Source organism: Triticum urartu, chromosome 4, assembly GCF_003073215.2.
Source record: "Triticum urartu cultivar G1812 chromosome 4, Tu2.1, whole genome shotgun sequence".
Lineage (NCBI taxonomy): Eukaryota > Viridiplantae > Streptophyta > Magnoliopsida > Poales > Poaceae > Triticum > Triticum urartu.
The window spans coordinates 301,385,191-301,403,633 of NC_053025.1; positions in this window are offsets into that span (position 1 = coordinate 301,385,191).

Below are 18,443 nucleotides of genomic sequence, written 5' to 3' on the forward strand. Positions count from 1 at the left end.
CTCTAAAAGATCTAAGTGAAGCACATAGAGCAAAATTATCTAGCTCAAAAGATATAAGTGAAGCACATAGAGAAAAATTCTCTAGCTCAAAAGATATAAGTGAAGTACACAGAGCAAAATTATCTAGCTCAAAGGATATAAGTGAAGCACATCGAGCAAAATTATCTAGCTCAAAGGATATAAGTGAAGCACATAGAGTATTCTATCAAATTTTATGTATGGATCTCTCAAAAGGTGTGTACAACAAGGATGATTGTGGTATACTAGCAAACAAAGAAACAAATAATACAAGACGCTCCAAGCAAAACACATATCATGTTGGTGAATAAAAATATAGCTCTAAGTAAATTACCGATGAAAGTGGACGGAAAGAGGGGATGCCTTCCAGGGCATCCCCAAGCTTTAACTTTTTGGTGTCCTTGGATTATCTTGGGGGTGCCATGGGCATCCCCAAGCTTAGGCTCTTTCCACTCCTTTTTCCATGATCCATCAAAAGAATTCACCCGAAACTTGAAAACTTCACAACACAAAACTCAAGATAGAAAACTCGTGAGCTCCGTTAGCGAAAGAAAACAAAAGACCACTTCAAGGTACTGTAAATAACTCATTATTTATTTATATTGGTGTTAAACCTACTGTATTCAAACTTCTCTATGGATTATAAACTATTTTACTAGCCATAGATTCATCAAAATAAGCAAACAACACACGAAAAACAGAATCTGTCAAAAACAGAACAGTCTGTAGTAATCTGTAGCTAGCGCAAGATCTGGAACCCCAAAAATTCTAAAATAAATTGCTGGACGTGAGGAATTTATCTGTTAGTCATCTGCAAAAATAATTAACTAAATATCACTCTTCAAATAAAAATGACAGCAGTTCTCGTGTGCGCTAAAGTTTCTGTTTTTTTACAGCAAGTTCAACAAGACTTTCCCCAAGTCTTCCCAACGGTTCTACTTGGCACAAACACTAATTAAACACAAAAAACACAACCTAAACAGAGGATAATAATTTATTTATTACTAAACAGGAGAAAATATCAAGGAATAAAAATAAAATTGGGTTGCCTCCCAACAAGCGCTATCGTTTAACGCCCCTAGCTAGGCATAACAAGCAAGAATAGATCTAGGTATTGCCATCTTTGGTAGGCAATCCATAAGTGGCTCTCATGATAGTTTCATATGGTAATTTTATTTTATTTCTTGGAAAGTGTTCCATGCCCTTTTTTAATGGAAATTGAAATCTAATATTCCCTTCCTTCATATCAATAATCGCACCAACCGTTCTAAGGAAAGGTCTACCAAGAATAATAGGGCAAGAAGGATTGCAATCTATATCAAGAACAATGAAATATACGGGCACATAATTCCTATTTGCAACAATAAGAACATCATTAATTCTTCTCATAGGTTTCTTAATAGTGGAATCCGCAAGATGCAAGTTTAGAGAGCAATCATCAAAATTACGGAAATCTAGTAAATCACACAAAGTCTTGGGAATAGTAGAGACACTAGCACCCAAATCACACAAAGCATAAAACTCATGATCTTTAATTTTAATTTTAATAGTTTGTTCCTGCTCATCATAGAGTTTTCTAGGGATAGAAACTTTCAACTCAAGTTTTTCTTCATAAGATTTCATCAAGGCATCAACAATATGTTCGGTAAAGGCTTTATTTCGACTATAAGCATGTGGAGAATTTAGCACGGATTGAAACAAGGAAATACAATCAATCAAAGAGCAATTTTCATAATTAAATTCCTTGAAATCCAATATAGTGGGTTTAGCAACATCTAGATTTTTATTTCTTTCAATCCCACTTTCATCAATTTCATCATTAAGATCTAAATATTCCGAATTTTTAGAACGCCTTCTAGGTAAAGGAAGATCATATTCAGTTTCATCAAGATTCATATTGCAAAATAAAGATTTAATAGGAGACACATCAATAACTTTTAGATCTTCATCTTGATTTTCATAAGAATTGGAAGAACATGCTTTAATAAAGGCATCTTTGGAAGCACGCATCCTAGCGGTTCTTTCTTTACACTCATCAATTGAAATTCTCATGGCTTTTAGGGACTCATTAATATCATGCTTAGGTGGAATAGATGTATGTTTCAAAGCATCAACATCAAGAGCAATTCTATCAACGTTCCTAGCCAAATCATCAATCTTAAGCAATTTTTCTTCAATCATAGCATTAAAATTCTTTTGCGAAGAAATAAATTCTTTAATATTAGATTCAAAATCAGAGGGCATCTTATTATAATTTCCATAAGAGTTGTTGTAGGAATTCCCATAATTATTAGAAGGATTACTAGGATATGGCCTAGGATTAAAATTCCCTCTATAAGCGTTGTTACCAAAATTATTCCTACCAACAAAATTTACATCCATAGATTCATTGTTATTCTCAATCAAAGTAGACAAAGGAATATCATTAGGATCAGAAGAAACACTCTTAGAAGCAAATAATTTCATAAGTTCATCCATCTTTCCACTCAACACATTAATTTCCTCTATCGCATGCACTTTTTTATTAGAAGTTCTTTCAGTATGCCATTGAGAATAATTAACCATAATATTATCTAGGAGTTTAGTAGCATCTCCTAAAGTGATTTCCATAAAAGTGCCTCCCGCGGCCGAATCTAAAAGATTTCTAGAAGCAAAGTTCAATCTGGCATAAAATTTTTGTATAATCATCCACAAATTCAAACCATGAGTAGGGCAATTACGTATCATTAATTTCATTCTCTCCCAAGCTTGTGCAACATGTTCATGATCAAGTTGTTTAAAGTTCATAATATAGTTTCTAAGAGAGATGATCTTAGCGGGAGGAAAATACTTAGAGATAAAAGCATCTTTGCACTTGTTTCATGAATCAATACTATTCTTAGGCAAAGACGAAAACCAAGCTTTAGCACGATCTCTAAGCGAAAAAGGAAATAGATTCAGTTTAACGACATCATTATTGACATCTTTTTTCTTTTGCATATCACATAAATCAACGAAGCTATTCAGATGAGTAGCGGCATCTTCACTAGGAAGGCCGACAAATTGATCTTTCATAACAAGATTCAACAAAGCAGTATTAATTTCACAAGATTCGGCATCGGTAAGAGGAGCAATCTGAGTGCTAAGTAAATCATTATTATTGGTATTGGTGAAGTCACACAATTTGGTAGTATCTTGAGCCATCGCGACAAACAAGCAATCTTACACATGGGAAAACAAAAAGCAAGCGGACAAAAGAGGCAAACAGAGAGGGAGGATAGAGAGAGAGGGCAAATAAAATGGCAAGGGTGAATTGGGGGGGAGAGGAAAACGAGAGGCAAATGGCAAATAATGTAATGCGAGAGATATGGATTGTGATGGGTACTTCATATGTTGACTTTTTGCGTAGACTTCCCGGCAACGGCGCCAGAAATCCTTCTTGCTACGTCTTGAGCTTGCGTTGGTTTTCCCCGAAGAGGAAGGGATGACGCAATAGGGGTTATCAAGCCCTTCACGGTCACTTACGAGAGTGAGATCTGATAGATAGAATATTTTTGGTATTTTTGATATAAAGATGCAAAATAAAAAGTAAAGGCAAAGTAAATAGCAAAACAATGTAAAAGTGATGGAGATTGATATGATGAGAATAGACCCGGGGGCCATAGGTTTCACTAGTGGCTTCTCTCAAGAGCATAAGTATTCTACGGTGGGTGAACAAATTACTGTTGAGCAATTGATAGAATTGTGCATAATTATGAGAATATCTAGGCATGATCATGTATATAGGCATCACGTCCATGACAAGTAGACCGAAACGATTCTGCATCTACTACTATTACTCCACTCATCGACCGCTATCTAGCATGCATCTAGAGTATTAAGTTAAAAACAGAGTAACGCCTTAAGCAAGATGACATGATGTAGAGAGATAAATTCATGCAATATGAAATAAACCCCATCTTGTTATCCTCGATGGCAACAATACAATATGTGCCTTGCTGCCCCTTCTGTCACTGGGTAAGGACACCGCAAGATTGAACCCAAAGCTAAGCACTTCTCCCATGGCAAGAACTACCAATCTAGTTGGCCAAACCAAACGGATAATTCGAAGAGACTTGCAAAGATAACCAATCATGCATAAAATAATTCAGAGAAGATTCAAATATTATTCAGAGATAGACTTGATAATAAACCCACAATTCATCGGTCTCAACAAACACACCGCAAAAATAAGATTACATCGAATAGATCTCCACGAGAGAGGGGGAGAACTTTGTATTGAGATTCAAAGAGAGAGAAGAAGCCATCTAGCTACTAAGTATGGACCCGAAGGTCTGAGGTAAACTACTCACACTTCATCGGAGAGGCTATGATGATGTAGAAGCCCTCCATGATGACGTCCCTCTTCCGGCGGAGCTCCGGAACAGGCCCCAAGATGGGATCTCGTGGATACAGAAAGTTGCGGCGGTGGAATTAGGTTTTTGGCTCCTGTTCTGATCGTTTGGGGGTGCGTGTGTATATATAGGAGGAAGGAGTACGTCGGTGGAGCACCGAGGGGCCCACGAGGCAGGGGGCGCGCCCTAGGGGGGGGTGCCCCCACCCTCGTGACCGCCTCTTTGATCCCTTGCAGTAGGGTCCAAGTCTCCTGGATCACGTTCGGTGAGAAAATCACGTTTCCGAAGATTTTATTCCGTTTGGACTCCATTTGATATTCTGTTTATCTGAAACACTGAAATAGGCAAAAAAACAACAATTCTGGGTTGGGCGTCCGGTTAATAGGTTAGTCCCAAAAATAATATAAAAGTGGAAAATAAAGCCCAATATAGTCCAAAACAGTAGATAATATAGCATGGAGCAATCAAAAATTATAGATATGTTGGAGACGTATCAGTAATTCCAAAAGGAGTAAGAATTATCCTTGAAAACAGAAACATATGGAGAAAATTAGAGCTACACATATCTTTCATGGTCAGCCATTGAGAGGTTCAATGCCTGACGGAACAATAGTACATCTAAGATCTCCATTTACCATAGGAAGGCACAGCCAGCGTACTGCTAAATGATAATATGCACCAAATAAGTTGGTAGAATATGATTTTGGTTGTAAAATTTATTCCTTGCCATGAACTGTGGTAACATGAAACATTGTAAGATGATTTTGAGCAAGAAAACTAATTTTTTTAATGAGTAACAAGAACAAAAATAGGTCAAAAAATATTGACATACTAAATTCAGGAGTTGTCTATAAATAAACAGCAGCTCCCAGCAGTACGCTCCCAGCGTTAGCATCAGTGCATTTCAGAACTAACAAAAATAGTCAGGCTACCCGGCAACACAGCCAACGCAGGTAGCTCCATCATCGAACACATCCAACGTCTGTCTGTGGAGCTCCACAGGCGGATTGATTAAGGAACAAAAAAGGCATTTGCATAAGATCTAGTAATCCAAACTTAATTACATAAAGAGAAGTACATTCTCAGATTTATAGCTGAAGAAATTTAGTGGGAAGTGTCATATTGTATTCGATGATCATATTGTGACCAAAGTATGTATATATACAATTGCTTGAATTTTGCGGCCATACAGAAATGTAACCAGAGTTAAGCACAATTGCCTGTAAGAAGAAAAGCTGCTAAATATACACAATTTAACTATGTTTCAAGTAATATGCAAGCAAGAACTCAAAGGCTATACTATAATAAAAAACATGCGCTCAATTCTGCAGAGGAAGGACAAGGAATAACCATGATAAGCAGAGGATAAAATTTAGGGGCCGGCAAAAACCTGTGATTAGTGCGGAAACAACGGCGCCAGCGGCGGCCTCACTGTGGAACAGCGGCGAGTCTTCACCGGATGAGGCGGCTCCTGCGTCCTCAGAAGCAGCAGTGTCCTCGCTAGATGAGGCGGCTCACAAAGCAGCGGTTGTTCAGATGCGGAGACGGCAGATGTGGTGGCGGCTGCCATGTGCAATGGAGCCGACGCTGACCTGCATCGGTGGCTCGGTTCCTCATGCAGTGCCTCTATCAATCCGGCCACAAGGAAGCTAGCTCACGCACTACCTCCATCGATTGCTCATAAGGTTTGTTGAACATGAATGAAATATTTAGTCAAACATTGAGAAAGCAAACTGAAGGATCCTTTGGCCTTCCACATGAAACACCTCATTCTGAAGGCACACAACATGTGTGGCATTTGATGATGAATCATCAGGCCATATAAAAAATGGATTTAGAGAAATTGCTAGAGATATTACGAAACAAATGTGAGCTGCTAGGGGCGGTGGTAATAGGAAACATGTTTTCCAACCAGACACCAGCACAACTTTGTCGGATGAAAGCTCACAGTTTATGTCATCTCTTACTAAGCTCAACACTTCGGTGACAAATCCATAGGTCTTCAGGATTATTTGACGGTTGGGCTTCTTCCAGCTTCGACTCTTCATCAGCACATTCAAATGAAAATGAAGCAAAGAAACATCTCTCTAGCACATTCAAATGAAAAACTGGAAGCCTCTGGCCGACTGCTGCAATGCTGCTCATAGTGGTCGAATCTTAAGTTAACAACTGAGAAAACAGGTGTTATGTACTGATTAAGAACAAAGAAAATAATTGTTAATTTGGCTCACTACTCAGATCGGTTTCAGACATAACATCATTGTTTCTGAAGATTTATTTCAGAATTTTAACTTTAGTAAGGACAGGAGATCTGCAAAATGTATATATTCAGACATCAAAGCTATCTAAATTCACACAACACATCTGAGCCACATTACAAAATCCTACAAAGATCTAAGACTACAATCACGCCTACAAAAATAAACCAAGTAGTTATCACCAATTATTACTTGCCCTCCTAATTAAATTCTATTGTAATTCGCGGGAAATTAATTAATTTAGTAGCCAATGGAATGCATGTACGGGACCACTCTTACCATACAAATTTAGCAGTTGCTTTCACGAATAGAGAGATGTGGATGGAGAATTCCATGGGTGTAAGTTGGACCAGATGAGTGGATAGAGTTCTCGCTGCAGATTGCTAGACATTAGCTGCTTTTTAGATAGACCCGAACTTCACATTCACCAGAGAAAACAAGAATATGTTGATCTCCCGTCCTGAAGCGTACAAGGAGCAGGTTACCACATGTTCATAGGATTATTTCATACCACCATTAGACAAAAATCACGTGCAACAACTACGAACCTTATATCTTCATGTTCGTCCTGTACCTTATTGCCTTGTTCGTCCAAGGCCAATAGAGATGGATGGAGCGCTTCAATTCGATTCAGCCGACAAGGACCTCGTGCTCACAGCTATCTCTCCTCTCCCCGTCCCCACGTCCTGGACCACCACCACCCCCGATCCTATTCCTGTTGCGCTGCTCCAATCCAGACAGAATCCACCAATAGACGATCTTACTGTGAAACCCAGCACCCTGTCCCCTGCCACAGTGCCGCCCAGTGTGACCCCTTTGTGCTTTCGCCAAGGCCAACATTGGAGTCGGAGCCGCTGCTTTCCCCTGACTATGTCGGGGCACGTGGTCCGCTGCAGTTGCCGCTGCCGGCGGCATCGTGAGACCCTCGTCCATGCGTCCGCAAGGAGGGGCGACGTACCTCCTCTTAACACGCCGGTGTGAGCGGGTGCCCTCTGCGAGGAACTATGGGTTGGAGAGGATCTTCGGAAGAGATGTGACCTCGGGGCTGGGGAGAGCCAGCGACGGTAGGCGGTCCGGCGGCGCGCTGCGACGGGGGGCGGGGGACTGACGGCGTGTGGCGACGGGGGGCGGACCAGAGGCGCGTGGTGAGGCGTGCGGGGCAGGAGGTGGTGACGCGCTGGACTGGAGATCTGGACTTTTAGGGAGGCGGAAATCTCCGGGGAGCTGGCTGTCGGGACTCCATGGTCGGGCGGCGATGACGGCTGCAAGGGGATCAGGAGGCTGGGTCATGTGTACGTTTTTTTCTTCGTTTCTCTTGCTCGTACCGGTTCGGGTCAACCTAATCATTAGAACTGCGGGTTCAATTATAAAAAACACAAGGACTTTTCTATAAAAGCGTCGCGACGGTGAACCCGGAGACTCAATCCATGCTTTATTATTAGGGAGAGATAAATTTTTGACACACCTGTGCATGTCTGTAGACCGCCATAACTGAATTGGGGCCTTAATTGACTGATGCAAAGACCCAGCTGGTGGCTCAAGAGACTGAGATAAAGAATGCTGACTCCAAACTCCACTTGAGCCTCTCTGAAGCAGAGAAACTGAAGACCAGTTTTGATGCGAAGAAAAAATCCTGGGCCGATGAGAAAACGTTGCTGATACAGCGTGCTGAGACAGCCGAGGCAGCTCTCAAGGAGGTTACCACGGAGCTCACCGGTTTAAAAAACCGTGTGTCTCAGATGGTCTCCGCAATCTTTGGTGAGTCATTGTATTATTTACTGAAACTCTATTTTTGCTAGAAATATAAGCCACCCGCTTAACCTTTTAAAATACTCATAGGTCCACGGAGCAGCAATCTGAGCCAAAACAGCTTAACAAAACTCAAGGCGGTTTACACCCTGGTGGAGCAACTGTACACTAGAGCTCAACGGGTGCTTGCCATTATCTCCCTAGCCAACCAAGGACCAAACCTCTTGAGTGATGTTTTGAAGAAGTTATCTATCTTACCCGCCAGATTCCAAGAGGTCAAGCAGTCTTGTGCAAGAGCCGGAGCCCTAACCGCTCTAAGCCGCTCCAAAGCCTGGGTGCCGGAGCTAGACCCGGCGGACGTAGCCAAGGGGTATCCCAGCCTTAAGGAAGACGAGACTCCATTTGATTAAGATGACTTTGCTCCTTGTGTGAGGGGGGTTCGTCCTCAGGCTACCATCCTTGGCGACGAGACCAATATTGATAAGTATTAGCCGGGTTTTGACGTTCAAAATAAAAAAGATAGTGACTCCTTCGTATAAAGTGACAGATCTCATCCGGCTGGTTCGCCAACACACCTTTTCCCCAGAAATTGACCCGTCTGGTCTAATTGATGATGAAGCTGAGTTCGTTTCTCTTCATGGCTTTGATTGGTCCAAGCCCAGTTTCTAACCAGTGGAGGAAGATGAACCGGTGTGGGAGGAGTCGTAACCATCCAAATAATCCGGCTAAGATTCAATGAACCGGCCTTAGCTTAACATCTGCTTAGGAGAAAAAACAATTTTAACCTTTTGGGCTCCCAACGCCTTGTAATAGAATAGCTTAAAACTGCATGTTCTGCCTATGCCGTCGTGCATATCATACTACGTACAACATTTTACCCATCATGTCAATATATGATTTATATCCTTTATCACATATGTAGTGTTTAAATCTGTTCCTGTATGTAAAAATGAGAAACTGTCCTGGCGGTTTGTCGCTGGACGGGTCAAAACACCCAATACATAGCTATGAAATTACCATAGTGGAATAATCAGGCTAGATGTAAAGATAAATAAGGCTGGAAAACCTTTGATTAAAGAAAACACAGATAAGTCTGTTTATGAACGACAATATCATACATGTGTTCTTTGATTCTGGACTGCCGGCTTATGTGACCCGGACAGTAAGGGTGATACCCAATCTTTTTAGAAGTCAATACTTCCATATGCCTGATTACTGTTATACATTGGCAACTTATTGTCAAATAACCAAGCCGGTTTAAATTTAAACCATACTTACAGTTAGATTCTAGACAACAAAAACCAGTAAAACAAAAGAGTATCTTTCAAATAATGTAAATCAAATGTCAAGAAATTTTTTAGAGGCTTCTAATTCGAATACGATCAGTAAACCGGACCAAAGGGGTTAATCTAGGATTCGAATACGATCATGTAGCCCCCAGCGGCTTTGGCGTTGCGCTGATCAAGAGGGTACCGACAACTATGTTCTCTTTGGTTCGAATACGACCTATGTTTGAATAGGAAGCCCCCAAATGACCTTGAGAGGTTTTTAACGACCCTAATTCGAATACGATCCAAGTCGGACCCAAAAGGGGTTAAGCTATGATTCAGATATGATCAAGAAGTCCCCTAGTGAGTTTGGCTTTGCGCCGATCAAGAGGGTTACGCCAGCTATGTTCTCTTTGGTTCGAATACGACCTATGTTTGAACAGGAAGCCCCCTAGTGACCATGAGGTTTTAACGGCTAGATTCGAATATGATCATGAGCTGGACCAAAGGATTAAGCTAGATTCGAATATGATCAGCCTCCAATTGGTCGTCTTATACTTAAGATAACAAAGTCATGTGATCATTAAGGAAAAAAGGACAGAGGTCCTGCTTTATTACTTATCATAATATATACAACGTCAAAGTATGTACATTATGAGAGTTGGTGGCTCAAGTGTAGTAAGGCCGAAGATGAGCAATATTCCACGGCCGGCGGGTCTCCTCCTCCAACTTACGTGAGTCTTTATGCTCTCAAACATCGATAAGGTAGTATGACCCGTTATTCAAGTTCTTGCTGACCACAAAGGGTCCTTCCCAAGGTGGGGATAGCTTGTGCGTATCAGACTGATCCTGGATGAGCCGGAGCACTAGGTCACCTTCTTGAAAGGATCTTGACTTAACTCGACGACTGTGGTAACATCGCAGGTCCTGTTGGTAAATCGCTGAGCGGGCTGCCGCTAAGTCACACTCTTCATCCAATAAGTCAAGTGCATCCTGACGGGCATGTTCGTTATCAGCTTCAACATAATCCGCCACGCAGGGCGAGTCATGACGGATGTCACTGGGCAGAATTGCCTCTGCTCCATAAACCATGAAGAAAGGCGTATAACCCGTAGATCTATTAGGGGTAGTATTGATGCTCCATAGTACCGAGGGTAACTCTTCTACCCAACAACCCGGCGTCCGTTGTAAAGGAACCATAAGCCGGGGCTTGAGACCTTTTAAGATTTCCTGATTTGCTCTCTCAGCTTGACCATTGGATTGGGGGTGAGACACTGACGAAACATCAAGCCGGATATGCTCACATGGACAAAATTCCTCCATAGCACCTTTGGATAAATTAGTACCATTGTCAGTTATAATGCTGTGTGGAAAGACAAAACGAAAGATCACTTTTTCATGAACTGAACCGCTGTGGCTGCATCACACTTACTAACCGGCTCTGCCTCAACCCATTTTGTGAATTTAGCAACTGCCACCAAAAGATGTGTCTTTTTATCTTTGGATCTTTTGAAAGGTCCAACCATATCGAGCCCCCAAACTACAAATGGCCAAGTAATTGGAATCATCCGCAAATCTTGAGCTGGCATGTGCGCCCGTCGTGCAAATTTCTGACAACTGTCACACCTACTAACCAAATCCTCCGCATCAGCGTGAGCCGTCAGCTAGTAAAAACCATGATGAAAGGCCTTGGCTACAAGAGATTTTGACCCGACATGATGGCCACAATCTCCTTTCATGGATCTCACGAAGAATTTCTTGACCTTCTCCAGGAGAAACACAACATTGAAACGCTCTGGTGACACTGCGATGATACAACTCACCATCAGAAATTGTCATTGACTTAGACCGCCGGGTTATCTGTCTAGCCAAGGTCTCATCCTCCGGCAACTCACCCCGGGTCATATAAGCCAAATACGGCACTATCCAATCTGGAATGACATGAAGAGCCGCCACCAATTGTGCTTCTGGGTCAGGAACGTCCAAGTCCTCCTCTGTAGGCAACTTGATACAAGGGTTATGCAGAACATCTAAAAAAGTGTTAGGCGGCACCGGCTTACGCTGAGATCCCAACCGGCTTAAAGCATCAACCGCTTCATTCTTTCTGCGGTCAATGTGCTCCACTTGATAACCCTTGAAGTGTCCAGCAACAGCATCAACCTCACGGCGATAAGCCTCCATGAGAGGGTCCTTGGAATCCCACTTGCCTGATACCTGCTAAGCCACCAAATCTGAGTCGCCAAGGTATTGTACCCGGCTTAAACTCATTTATTTAGCCATTCAAAGACCATGGAGTAAGACCTCATACTCAGCTCCGTTGTTAGTACAAGGAAACATCAACCGCAACACATAACAAAATTTGTCACCTCGAGGAGAAGTTAAAACAACTCCAGCCCCGAGCCTTCCAACTGTCTGGACCCATCAAAATGAATTGTCCAATATGTGTTGTCTGGCTTCTCCTCAGGTATCTACAACTCCGTCCAATCATTAATGAAGTCCACCAGTGCTTGAGATTTAATGGCAGTACGTGGCACATACTTTAAACCATGAGACCCAAGTTCAATGGCCCACTTGGCGACTCGTCGTATGAATTCTCTATTTTGAATAATATCTCCTAAAGGAGTAGAGCTAACCACAGTGATAGGATGACCCTGAAAGTAATGCTTAAGCTTCTGGCTTTCCATGAACACCCCATAAACAAGCTTCTGCCAATGTGGATATCTCTGCTTGGACTCAATGAGCACCTCACTGACGTAATAAACCGACCGTTGAACTGGATGTTCCTTGCCAGCCTCCTTACGCTCTACAACAACGGCCACACTGATAGCAGTGTGTTAGCAGCCACATATAACAACAGTGGCTCTTTTTCAACAGGAGCAGCAAGAACCGGTGGCTCGGCGAGCTGTCTTTTTAGATCTTCAACGGCAGAGTTAGCAGCGTCACTCCAGACAAAATTATCCATCTTCTTCATCAATTGATACAACGACATAGCCTTCTCACCTAACCGACTTATGAACCGGCTTAAAGCTGCGACACGACCCGCCAGCCGCTGAATGTCATTGATGCACGCCGGCTTAGCCAAAGACGTAATCGCCTTAATTTTCTCTGGGTTAGCCTCAATGCCTCTATTAGACACCAAAACCCCCAAAAGCTTGCCAACTGGGACTCCAAAAATGCACTTGGTCGGGTTAAGCATCATCTTGTAGACCCAGAGGTTATCAAAGGTTTCCTTCAGATCATCTACCAGAGTTTCCTTCTCTCTGGATTTCACCACTATATCGTCCACATAAGCATGAATATTACGCCCAATCTGATTATGAAGACAGTTCTACACACACCACTGATAAGTCGCATGGGCACTCTTAAGCCCAAAAGGCATAGATACATAGCAGAAGGCTCCAAACAGGGTAATGAAAGCCGCCTTCTCCTGGTCCTTAACTGCCATCTTGATCTGATGATAGCCAGAATAAGCGTCCAGAAAACTCAAACACTCACAACCCGTCGTAGCATCAATGATTTGATCAATACGAGGGAGAGCAAAAGGATCTGCCGGGCAAGCCTTGTTTAAATCTGTGTAATCCAGACACATACGCCAAGTCTCGTTCTTTTTTAGCACAAGCACCGGGTTAGCCAACCACTCTGGGTGAAAAACTTCAACAATAAACCCGGCCGCCAAGAGCCGGGCCACCTCTTCTCCAATAGCCTTGCGCATTTCCTCGTTGAACTGGCGAAGAAACTTCCTAACTGGTTTAAACTTTGGATCAATATTGAGAGTGTGCTTAGCGAGTTCTCTCGGTACACCTGGCATGTCAGAAGGCTTCCATGCGAAGATGTCCCGCTTCTCATGGATGAACTCGATGAGCACGCTTTCCTATTTGGAATCCAAGTTAGCACTGATAATGAATTGTTCGGATGAGTCACCAGGCACAAAATCAATCATCTTGGTATCGTCAGCTGACTTAAACTTCAGCGCCAGCTCATGCTCTGTAGTTGGCTTCTTTAAAGATGTCATGTCCGTCGGGTCAACGTTGTCTTTGTAGAATTTTAACTCCTCCGTCGCGCAAACAGATTCTGCGTAAGAAGCATCGCCTTCCTCACACTCTAAAGCTATCTTCTGGCTTCCATTTATTGTGATAGTACCTTTATAACTCGGCATCTTGAGCTGCAGATAAACATAACACGGTCGCGCCATGAATTTTGCATAAGCCGGTCATCCAAGCAAGGCGTGATACGGGCTCTTGATTTTGACCACCTCAAAGGTTAATTTCTCAGCCCTAGAATCATGCTCATCTCCAAAAGCTACCTCCAGCTCAATCTTACCCACTGGATACGCTGACTTACTAGGCACCACTCCATGAAAAACAGTGTTGGACGTCTTAAGACTTTTATACATCAACCCCATGCGACGGAATGTCTCATAATAGAGGATGTTGATGCTGCTGCCTCCGTCCATGAGTACTTTAGTGAATTTATACCCACCAACCTGAGGCGCCACCACCAAAGCCAAATGATCCAGATTGTCAACTCGGGGTGGGTGATCCTCCCTACTCCACAGAATAGGCTGCTCAGACCATCTCAGATAACGAGGAACCGCTGGGTCAATAGCGTTGACCGCTCTCTTATGAAGTTTCTGGTCCCTTTTGCATAAACTGGTGGTGAATACGCGATACTGCCCATTTTTCAGCTGCTTTGGGTTACTCTGATACCCGGATTACTGCTGCTGCTGACTACCTTGACCAGACTGCTGACTATAGCCGCCTTGATTGCCTTGAGGGCCCTGGCCATGAAAACCGCCACCCCCTGAATTGCTGCCCGGGCCATGAAAGCCACCACCACATGAGCCGCTACCAGGTCCATGATTACCGCCGAACATGTTAGAATTCTTGAAAGCCTTCATGATCATACAGTCTTTCCATAGATGGGTGACCGGCTTCTCCCGGGTGCCGTGTCTCGGACAGGGTTCATTTAGCAACTGCTCGAGGGTGGGACCTGACCCGCCTGACCAAGGAGGTGGCCTCCCCTTATGCTGTTGATTGTTTCCATGTGCATTGGTGTTAGCCACAAACTCCAGACTACTATCAGCCTTACGTTTATTATTACCTCCTTGATTTGCCGGGTTATGCTGGTGACCTTTGCCTTTGTCGTTCTTCTTTCCCTTTCCTGTCTTCTCTTCGTTAGACACGGGATCCTTGGTACTATCAGAGTTAGAGTATTTGACCAGAGCCGCCATCAACTGGCCCATGTCATTGCAATCACGCTTGAGCCGCCCCAACTTCTGTTTCAGAGGTTCAAAACGGCAATTTTTCTCCAACATTAAGACCGCAGAGCCGGCATCCATCTTATCAGATGAATGTATTATTTCCTTCACCCGGCGCACCCAATGGGTCGTGGATTCCTCTTCCTCTTGCTTGCAATTAGTCAAGTCCACAATCGACATGGGTTGCTTGCATGTATCTTTGAAGTTCTGAATAAACCGGGCTTTTAACTCTTCCTATGAGCCAATGGAATTGGGTGGCAACCCCTTCAACCAAGTGCGAGCTGTTCCATCCAACATCATGGTGAAGTACTTGGCCATCGCTGCGTCACTGACCTCTAGTAACTCCATGGCCATCTCATAACTTTCAATCCATGCCCCGGGTTGTAAGTCAGCTGTGTAATCAGGCACCTTATGAGGCCTGTTAAAATCCTTTGGCAAGAGCTCATTACGCAGAGCCGGCACCAAGCAAGGGACACCTCCGGTCCTCGTGGTCACACCTGCTTCAAAAGAGGTCGTTGGATAAACCGGAAAAACTTGGTGAGCCGCCTGCTCAGCTGCCTGTTGAACCCCCCGCTCAGCCTCTTGGCGGATCCTATCCTGGTCAACCAAGTTAGGAGCTCCATCACACGCCGGGTCATGCCTGCGCGGCTAGTTACGGCGCTGGGCGTTGCTTGACACGGTAGCTGAATCCATATGCCTCCTATAGCTTGGGCTCCGGCTTGGGCGAGGGGTTGAATGAATCCTGTCTCGACTATAAGACTACTGCACAAGAGCCGTCTGAAGAAGTTCTCGGACCCTTCGCGTTTCAATCGCCGTCGGAGAGTCGCCTTCCATCGGGAGAGCCGCCAAACATGTCGATGCAGCGATCAGATTCTCCAAAGGGTTAGAAAAATGACCCGGTGGTGTATAATGAGGCGGAACAGTATTGACACGAGGGGGTTCCATAGCCCGCGGCTGAACCGGCGCCCCAGCCCCAGGTGTTGCGATCCGGTTTGCCTCCGGCGGGTTACTGGGACCGGCCCCGGGTGTGTGGAAGAGATTCCTAGGATCGTAAGTTAGGGGCAGGCATGATTGAGTCTTCCGGTGCCTTCTCCTCATGACCTCGTTTGATGTATTCAGATTCATCAAGAGCTAAAAAGCCTCTGATTGAAGCTGCTGAGCCCGAGCGTCCAAAGCTGCCCGCTCTGCAGCCATCCAGACGTCCTCCGCCTCCAAGTTTTCCTTGGCTTGAGCTACCTCCCCACGTAACCGTGCCACCTTCGCATCATGCTGAGCCTTATCCGCTGGTTCGACCATGGTGGTCAATAGGGTCGTCATAATATCCATGAGATCCATCAGCACCTGAGCCGGTGGTCGCGTGGGGTCTCCCGACCCGGTCGCTGCCGACCCGGTGGTTATTGCTGCCGCAGCCGTAGAGTTTTGAGCGGGCTACGTACCAGTCATGAAGATCCCCGCTCTATTCGGCGGCTCAAAGGGGTCCGGAATACTGCTGCCATCGGAACAGCCCCCAAGCCCGCCGTCTTGTAGATGATACATTGAATCCGTCTCAGCTGTGGACGACTCGCCGTCAGAGTGGACGGCCGTCTCACCGCCATCCACAAATCATTCAGAAAACTCCCCTCCATGGATGCAACCCACGAAGGCACGCCTCACAGCGGGCTGAGTTCGGGCGGGTCTCGCGCGCTGAGCCGTCTCGATGAGGCCGGTGCAGATGTCCGGCTCAGGGCCCGGCTCGCCGATCTGGCTGATGAAGACATGGATTCCGCCGAAGGGGACCCAGTACCTGTACTCAATTGAGCCGGCGTCGGGCCCCCAGCCTGCGTCGTCAATGTAGAGCTTCCCGCGACGACTCTTGGTCATCTGGCCCACAACGTATCCCTTGAGCCATTCGAAGCTTCCCTTCAAGAACTCAAATCCATCGTGCGCTGGCCCCACAGTTGGCGCCAACTGTCATGGAATTGTCACGGCAGATGTCCTAGTGAAAGGACTTAGTCGTGGAGCCATCGCAACTAGGAAGCTTAAAGGGATTAAACGGGACAAAGGACACGAGAGGTTTATACTGGTTCAGCCCCTTGCGGTGAAGGTAAAGCCTAGTCCAGTTGATGTGGTATTGCTAGGTTTCGATGACCAAGGAGCGAAATACGCTAGCTTGGCTCTCGATCTGTTCTTTCTTGCCCTAAGCCGCCGCCAGGTCATCCCCTTATATACACGGGTTGACGCCTTGCGGCCTACAGAGTCCTGGCCGGCTCATACAACGTGTCTGGCTCGGTGACATATTTTACATGCCTTACTTTACAAGTCTTATTCATACATGGCGGTTTATACTTACGGGCCTTAAGCCGCCTCTAGGCTTCAGCCTACTAAAATCCTTATGATAAACCGTCACCTTGTATACTCTTCGGGCTTCCTTTAAGTAACCCGCCATTGTGATTGACCCGACCCCTCCTGGGCGGGTCATTCCTGATAGTCATATCCTCAATAGGGAGCCAAAGAATATTCTCAAGTATTAGTAGCTGAGTTGTCAATTCAACCACACCCAGAAACTTAATATCAGTAGCAAAGTATTTAGTAGCAAAGTAATATGATAGTAGTGGTAATGGTAGCAAAAGTAATATTTTTGGGTTTTGTAGTGATTGTAACAGTAGCAACGGAAAAGTAAATAGGCAAAGAACAATATATGAAAAGCTCGTAGGCATTGGATCAGTGATGGATAATTATGTCGGATGCGATCGATCATGCAACAATTATAACATAGGGTGACACAGAACTAGCTCTAGTTCATCAATGTAATGTAGGCATGTATTCCGAATATAGTCATACGTGCTTATGGAAAAGAACTTGCATGACATCTTTTGTCCTACCCTCCTATGGCAACGGGGTCCTATTGGAAACTAAGGGATATTAAGGCCTCCTTTTAATAGAGTACCAGACCAAAGCATTAACACATAGTGAATACATGAACTCCTCAAACTACGTTCATCACCGGTAATGGTCCCGATTATTGTCACTTCGGGGTTAACGAATCATAACACATAATAGGTGACTATAGAATTGCAAGATGGGATGAAGAACTCACATATATTCATGAAAACATAATAGGTTCAGATATGAAATCATGGCACTCGGGCCCTAGTAACAAGCATTAAGCATAGCAAAGTCATAGCAACATCAATCTCAGAACATAGTGGATACTAGGGATCAAACCCTAACAAAACTAACTCGATTACATGATAAAGCTCATCCAACCCATCACCGTCTAGCAAGCCTACGTTGGAATTACTCACACACGGCGGTGAGCATCATGAAATTGGTGACGGAGGAAGGTTGATGATGACGATGGCGATAGATTCCCCTCTTCGGAGCCCCGAATGGACTCCAGATCAGCCCTCCTGAGAGAATTTAGGGCTTGGCGGCGGCTCCGTATCATAAAACGCAATGGATCCTTCTCTCTGATTTTTTCTCCCCGAACACGAATATATGGAGTTGGAGTTTAGGTCGGTGGAGCCTCATGGGGACCACG